The following is an 8,984-nucleotide window of genomic DNA, read 5'->3' as shown; positions in this document are numbered from 1 at the left end:
TTAAAACGAAAAGACAGGGTGTAGTATTTGATTAATGATTGTCTGGGGCAAAATCATAGTATTGGATGCAACTACAAACTAGCTAAAAAATTCAGAGCAGTAAAAACATACTCTCTCTCTCTCTCTCTCTCTCTCTCTCTCTCTCTCTCTCTCTCTCTCTCTCTCTCTCTCTCTCTCTCTCTCTCTCTCTCTCTCTCTCTCTCTCATTCCTATACACTGATACCCATAGACATATACAACACAGACCCAAGGGAAAAGGGAGATGGAAGGAAAAATAAAAAGAGAAAGAGACAGAGAGAGAGGGAGGGAGGGAGGGAGGGAGGGAGGGAGAGAAAGAATATTTAGCTTATCAAAAATCTCCAATACCATATTAACTTCCCTTGGCATGTGTAAGGACATGAATGATGAAGAAACCATTATTTTGTTGATTTTTACTTGAAAATGAAGTAGAGTACCTCAGCATTACATTTTATTTTTCCCCAAGGCACTCTGCTTTCCTTTTCTAAAATGATCAGTCCTCTGGGTTTGTCATGTGTGTGTGTGTGTGTGTGTATTTACGGGTTGATACCAGAAGCCTTCTGTGATTGGGGTTTGATGTGACACTTTCTACCCTCCTGGAGCCTTCAGCAAGGAGTTTTAGAACATATTTCACAAGATAAAGAGGAGCTATTGTTATTAGGACTACATAATTAAGTATTTGGTGAAAGTGGTCGCTTTTGATTAGGTGGGCAATTTAATCAAGTTTTCTCATTTCCCCCCCCCTCTCCCATTTTTTAAGAGACCACAAGTAGCTAGCAACAGGTTTAAAATTTTGTGTGTACCTTGTATTAATATACCAGTTGGGGTCTGTCTACTCAAACTTATGGGGAACTAATATTTTCTGAGTTCTCCATAACAACCTCAATTCCACATGCAAAACATATATGGAAAGCCATTTCCAGGACAAAGTGACTGTGACTGTGTCCTCATCCTCTGAAGATCTGAAGTGCATTGCCTATCTTATTATTGCACTTCTAAGTGTATGGAAAAAGAAGCAACCACTTTTCTTCTTGTCTTGCTTCTTGCTGCTGAATCCATTACTGTATGCATTTTGTTAAGCCATCCATGTATTTGGTGCTTCAAAGAACTTATTCTTTGTAGACTGGGTTGGGCAAATGAAATATGAGCAAGAAGGAAGGATTATGGCAGACAATCTCACCAGTGAAAATACAAAGCCCAGGAAATGTAACCTTGAGAACAAGACCAAATGTTATGGCAAAAGGGGAATAGAGTTTCTCACTGTTTACAATTACCTAGAGCTGTTTTGTAGCTCATTGACAACCACAGACATGACCCACAACAAATGCAGGTTATAATCCTGGTTGGCAAGGATCTATGTACCATGAAAACCTTTTCAATTGTATGGTATGTCACGGATGATTGCAAAAATGTCTACCTTGGTGATAATGGGCTTACTGTCATGAGAATATGGCCAGTTACTCAACAGGCTTGTCTCGAAAAGCATAATGACAAGATTGAAGAGCAGTTACTTGATCAAAACCCCAGGTAGAGGGTATCTATTCACAAAACTCTGTTTTTTAGCTATTATTTTCAATTCCAATGCCTTTTTACAAAAAGCAAACTGATGAGACTTACATGTAAGTGAGCCAAGGAACTGAGAATCAAACAAAAAATATCAAATTCAAATATGAATTCATTTACTGGCACCTGCAAAGCACAAGCAAATGCCCATCCCTTTGAAAGGGAAATTGTTGATGTTCAAACAACCTCAAAGTTAGAAAAGACACTTATGTGAAGACACAACTCACACTAAAAAAAATATAACATCGGTAACAAAACAGCTACTACAATAAACTACTCTGTAACGTGAATACTACTTTCTTTTTTAGTCCTACCTCCAAGATCTTCCTCCTTCTCTTCATCAGTAGATTCTCTGAGTGCTCACTGCAACCTCCAATTTATCTGAATGTCTGAGCATTTATTTTCTATGACTACTTCTTGACTATATTAAACCCACAGATGTTGCACCCACAGATACTCATGAAAAGACAGATGGGTGTGAAAGTAATGCTTCACTCAATGTGGAAATCTGGAGAAATTTATGAGTGAAATCCTGTCTCAGCTGACTCAGAAACATGGTGGCTCATGCTTTTTCTCTCTCCATAATAGGTGTTAGCTCTAAGCAATCCTCAAGAGTTAGATTTAGGAGATTAACTGCAACTTGTCAGAATATAACCATCTTTTCTCCACAGCTATGCTTAGAATCCCTATGAAAAGTAAAATAAAAAGTCGAATGTCAATGGCAGAGATGGGACTGGATCACAATATGCATGTATAACAAGGTTAAAAATGGTGGTGGTGGTGGGGAAATGGCCAAGACAAATAAAAGGGATTATTTCTTTCCTCCATCCATTGAACTATAGAGGATTTGTTACTCAGTTCCATCCTGTCATCTTTTCATTTTTGAAACCTTCTTCCATCCTCATCCCAGTTGATATTTTTTTTATTTAAAAAGTTTTATTAATAATTAACAAAATAACCCACCCATCCCCACCCTCTTACCCCCCCCCCACTTCCCAGAGCCAAATACAGGGTATTACAAGCATATTAAACATAATCTAATTAAATTTAACAAATATATTAAACATAATCTAATTAAATTTAACAATTTATACAATTAAAATCATACTTAACCCTTAACTCCCTTTAAACCTTAATAACATATTATAAACAAATCCATTTGTAAGCAATTATTATATAAACAATTATTATAAAAATACTACTTATTATTTTTTCTTTTTTAAAGATTTAATCATAAAATAAATGGAACTTTTTAGTTCCATATTTAATCTGAATATAATCTATCCATCTTCTCCATACCATAATATATCTTTCTTGTGTATGATCCTTTAAATAAGCAGAAATTTTAGCCATTTCTGCTAAATTAGAAACCTTAAGTGTCCATTCTTCTAATGTAGGCAACGAATCTTTCTTCCAATATTGACCTATCAATAACCTTGCTGCTGTAATTAAATTCAACATTAAAATAGTTTCTTTAACATCAAAATCCTCAAAAATCCCTAATAAAAATAGTTGAGGAGTAAACTTTATCTTCCTTTTAAAAATATTTTGAATGTTCCACCAAATCATAATCCAAAAAGCCTTAATATTTTTACAAGTCCACCAAATATGAAAATAGGTTGCATCAGAACTACCACATCTCCAACATTTAGGCTGTAAATTAGGATACATACAAGACAACTTTTAGGATCCAAATGCCACCTATAAAACATTTTATAAAAAATTTCCCTTAAATTTTGAGCCTGTGTAAATTTAACATTTCTAGTCCAAACTATCTCCCATAAATCCAATGGGATCTGTTCCTGAATATTCTGAGCCCATTTAACCATATAATCTTTAACCAATTCCGTTTCCGAATCCAATTCTATTAACGCTTTATAAATTCTTTTTATATGAGCCTTATTCTGATCTTTAGTCTGAATTACCAAATTTTCATCTCCTGATGTTATTCCAACTTTCTTATCTAAAGTCCACCTATCCCCTATTTGTAAATATTGAAACCATGACTGTAAAATATTTTCTTGCATTAATACATCTAAAGATTTTAATTGCCAATCATTACCTAACCAAATAAGTAATTCTTTATACGAATTTTTTTCAAAATTCATCCCCTTAGAGATTCCCTCAATTGCATGTCCAGGAATTCCCCAAATAGGTATTTTATAATTTAACCTATAATAATACTTCTCCCAGTTGATATTTTTGATATTATTATTTTGCTGCAGTGAAGGTCTTTGCAGGCAGGACTAATATTATACTTCTGATACCATGGGTGATATGATACAAAAAATGGAAAAGATCTCTTAGTATTTAGTGGCTTCCAGATATTTTGGACTTCAACTCCTTCCATTTCTTGCTACTGGCCATTCTGATTGGAACAGATGGAAATTGATATCTCAATGTTGTGGAGGCCCCTAATTTCCTATACTGTTTCTAGATTTGAATTATATGATACTGAGGCAATGCTTTAAAATAAACAGGGCCATAAAGTTTTGAATTTTCTGTATGGATTCACTGGTCCAATGCATCTGAAATTATCCATAAAAATGGATTAAATACTTGCCACTTACATATGTAGTGGAAAAAACAATCAATGAATTTTCCATGGTCAGGTAAGGAGTCATTGACACATTTCAGGAACAGCAACTTCTTTCTCTGACTCATATTGCTGTGCCTGTTCAATGAACATGCTGACTCTATGTCTAGTTATTACCAGCAATCAATGATTCTATGCCCTTAAAAGAAAACAAGCAGTGAGGCATTCACAGATGACAAGCTTAAATTGGACAAGACGTTGAATGTGTCACAACATTGCCTGGCAAAATACAAAAGCTTAAAATGGAAGGTCCTAAGGAGTCTATTGACATGGTATAAACTGTCAGCCAACATTTTGGGTAACTATCTCATCTAATCTATGCAGTTTGGGTCAAGAATTTTGCACCAAATGAGCAGATGACTATGGGGTCATGGGTTTGGTTTAGTTGTGTAGCATTGGAACTAACACTGAAGCTCAGTTCACTGTTATTTTACATGATTGTGGACAGTTTATTGTGCAACAACTAATACTGTATAGGTAGCATAGGTGGCAGGTGCTTCTAATGCTCCTAGAATAGAGCAAGAAGATTTTGAGGGTGGATCTGACATCCACTACAAACTGCTTTTAAACGTCTTGTTAACAATCAGCTGTTTTCTATTAAAAAAAAAACAACCTAGAAAAAAGTATGTGTCTTTCTGAAGATCTAAAACGGGGTTTGCTAGAGGAGGGTTCAGGAGTCTTGTGTGCTCACATTATTTTTAATTATAATTCCTACATAATTCTTTGGCCATCCTGGGTAGGGATGATTGGAGCTCCAAAATTGTCTAGAGAACAATATCTTGCATACCCAAGAGTACAAAATTAATTCACTAAAGGATAGCACTGTCTTAATACTTTCAATTTCTGACACGCCTCTCAAAAAACCATTGAATGCTATTGGTTTGTTTCATTCTTGCAATATAAGACTTGCTTTAAGACAGGGGTTCTCAACCTTGGCAACTTTAAGACTTGAAGTCCACAAGTCTTAAAGTTGCCAAGGTTGAGAACCCCTGCTTTAAGACATGCTGCTTCTTTAGTTTCAAATAAGCTGTATTAAAATTAATAGTTATTATTCAGAAATACGGTATATCCACATTCACATGTGGAACAATATAAATATTATAAAAAGAGTGAGAAAGAAAGAAGGAAAGAAGGAAAGAAAGAAAAAAGAAAAAAGATAGAAAAAAGAAAAAAAGAAAGAAAGACAGACAATTTGGGGAAAGGTACAGCACCTATAGAGGGCTTAGTCATCAGTTAGAAATAAAGTACTGAAAAATATGAACAACGAGTAACAAATACAAAGCTGAAGCTAGAAGTTTATAATAGGTTACCTTGAGGCCATCAATAAAAGTAAATCCAAGGGTCAGCAACAAGTTCCTATTCAGTTCTGCAGAATAAGGAAGCCAACTACACATCAATCATATCCATCCATCCATCCCAAATGAGTCATTCAACTAGCTTTGTATCTAAAGTGGGATTACACCTCATGGTCTCTTGTTTTCTAGTCAATATCTTAACCATTACACCAAACTTGCTCTCTTTGTATGTGTATCTTCTCTTTGTCTTCCATACATTGCTTAAAGAAACAAAATTCTGCCTCATATTGCTAACAAAGAATTAATTCTAAGCAGTGATGCTGAGACAGTCTTTACGAGTAGATGAGGCTGGTATTTCATTTAGTGCTACCTCCTGTTCAGGTGGAAATCTTATTCAATATACAACTATAGTAATGGTGCTTATACAGGGAAAGCAAATGTTTGAAAGGCACAGCAATTTGCAGCTGGGTTAATAGTGGTAGAATATAATAAAAAAATAAGGGTTTTCAATTAATGAGTTTCCTTTCTCTTTGTTTTCCCTGTATGATTTCTGCTTTCAGTGTCAGCTTATGTGACAAAATGGTGCTGGAGGTATTAGCAATAAAAACAGGCATACAATAAATTTGTATAGGCCAGGCATCAGTGATGACTTAATTGCTACGTTAGTAAAAAGGCTGCAGCCATTATGCTAAATTATTAAAAAATATTACCCAATGTAATTTGTCAGAATGTTAGTCATTACAGTATATGTGGGAAAAAAGGAAGCATCCATTTTAACATTAGTGTTTGAGAGAATGAATGATCAAAGGATTACTTATTGAATACATCCTTTTAACTAAATGAGTTCAGGTGTGCTGAATGCTTCTAGACCTGAATGCCAGAAAAAAAAAAAGTTTCTATGATGATTAGCTAAGAAACATTTTGCAATATGACAAAAAACGGGAATGCTCCGATTTCAGATTTGTCTTGTACCTGTTTATGCAGTGTTTTGGCTTCCTTTAGAAAAAGAACTGAATAAATTTTCATTCCTTTATCTTGGTTATTCTGAATCCAGATCTGAGGATATTTAAAAGTGTAAATACAACTGCATCACATTTCTATAAGTCAGTGGTTCTCAACCTTTTTAATGCCGTGACTCCCAACCGGTCGTAAGTCAAGGACTACTCAACCGGTCGTAAGTCGAGGACTACTCAACTGGTGCAGCACCGTTTGCAGAATGGGACTTTTGGCAGGCTCAGCAGGGCAGAGACAGCCTGAACAATTCCTATTGGCTTTTGAAAGCCAATAGAATTAGACTCTATTCAAGAGAGTCTATTCTATTGGCTTTCAAAAGCCAATAGAATAAAATGGAGTAGCACAGCTAAGGAAAAGGGGGGAAAAATGGCGGACTGCGTTGTTTGGCGACCCCCGTGAAATGGTCGTTTGACCCCAAATGGGGTCCCGACCCACAGGTTGAGAACCACTGCTATAAGTTACAATAGAAAAAGACATTTGAACCTGGTACTTTTCTAATTTGTAGTTCTCTCTAATCAGCCTCACCTTAAGAATAGAATATGAGAATATAGACTATGATCACAAACCACAGACTTCAGAATTTAGATAGGAATAGCCGGCTTTTTAGTGAAGTGCATTTCTTTGGGTGATTCAAAGTTTGTTATAGGTAGAATATCACTGCATATTATTAAGGCTATAATGGGGTGGATTTTTTTTTCAGTTATTGGCAAAAAGAGTTTGGGACTGATTCTGTAAAATGTGTGCCAGGAATACATTTTAAAATATATTCTGTAAGTTGCCATGTTTCCTGTCTCCAATTGACAGGAATTCATGCTGCTAACCATTAGCCATGCTTGAAACATTTCATTTAGAGAGGACTCTGAATTATGGATCATTCCAGGGTTTTAGTTGAATCAGAGCTGCCCAGACCCAAGATCAGGTTTAATTAGTTGAGAGATATACAGTACATACAGTACATCTAGATCAGGGGTCTTCAAACTTGGCCCTTTTATGACTTGTGGACTTCAACTCCCAGAATTCCTCAGCCAATGTGCCTGGTTGAGGAATTCTGGGAGTTGAAGTCCACAAGTCATAAAAGGGCCAAGTTTGAAGACCCCTGATCTAGATTCAGGGCACTGCACTGCAGTTCAATGGTGAAAAAAGTAAGGTTCTACATTTAGGCAAGAAAAACCAAATGTATAGGTATAGTATAGGGGGTACCTTGCTCAATGGTAGTAACTGTGAGAGGGATCTCGGAGTCCTAGTGGACAATCATTTAATTATGAGCCAGCAGTGTGCTGCAGCTGCCAAAAAAGCCAACACAGTGCTAGGCTGCATTAACAGAGGGATAGAATCAAGATCACGTGAAGTATTAATACCACTCTACAATGCCTTGGTAAGGTCACACTTGGAATACTGCATCCAGTTTTGGTCACCACGATGTAAAAAAGATGTTGAGACTCTAGAAAGAGTACAGAGAAGAACAACAAAGATGATTAGGGGACTGGAGGTTAAAACATATAAGAAAAGGTTGATGGAAATTGGGTACGTCTAGTTTAATGAAGAGAAGGACGAGGGGGGACATGATAGCAGTGTTCCAATATCTCAGGGGCTGCCACAGAGAAGAGGGAGTCAAGCTATTTTCCAAAGCGCCTGAAGGTAGGACAAGAAGCAATGGATGGAAACTAATCAAGGAGAGAAGCAACCTAGAACTAAGGAGAAACTTCCTGACAGTTAGAACAATTAAGTAGTGGAACAACCTGCCTCCAGAAGTGGTGAATGCTCCAACACTGGAAGTTTTTAAGAAGAAACTGGATGGCCATTTGTCCGAAATGGTATAGGGTTACCTGCTTGAGCAGGGGGTTGGACTTGATGACCTCCAAGGTCCCTTCCAACTTTATTATTATTATTATCGATCATCGCAGTCAGCCAGATGTTCAGACTGGATTTGGCATTTTGTCTACCTATCGAGTCCTTACCCAGGACCTGGGATAGGCAGATGTGGATGTTTGATGGTATTACAGATATCGTCGCAGGATGGAAGCAGTTCCTAATAAGGCCGCCTTTTGCAATTGACTAATAGCGAATTTGTCAATGCCAATGGTGTTCAAGTGGTGCTCCAGTTGTTTTGGGATTGCACCCAAGGAGCCTATGACTATTGGTACTACCCTTGCTTGCTTTTGCCACAGTCTTTCTATTTCTATTTGTAGGTCTTTGTATTTTGTTATCTTCTCCAGTTCTTTCTCTTCTATTCTGCTATCTCCAGGCACTGCCACGTCCACTATCCAGACTTTTTTGTCTTTCTTATCGACAATTGTTAAGTCTGGGGTGTTATGTTGCAGGTGCTTGTCTGTTTGAATTCTGAAGTCCCAGAGCAGTTTAATTTTATCATTTTCTATGACTTTCTCTATTTTATGATCCCACCAGTTTTTGCTTACAGGCAAATGATATTTTTTGCAGATCTTCCAATGCACCATTGTTGCTACTTTGTCATGCCGCTGCTTGTAATCAGTCTGTGC

Source organism: Crotalus tigris, unplaced genomic scaffold (genome assembly GCF_016545835.1).
Source record: "Crotalus tigris isolate CLP2741 ecotype Arizona unplaced genomic scaffold, ASM1654583v1 scf7180000017585.4430047, whole genome shotgun sequence".
NCBI classification, from domain to species: Eukaryota; Metazoa; Chordata; class Lepidosauria; order Squamata; family Viperidae; genus Crotalus; species Crotalus tigris.
This window is presented reverse-complemented; position numbering follows the sequence as displayed.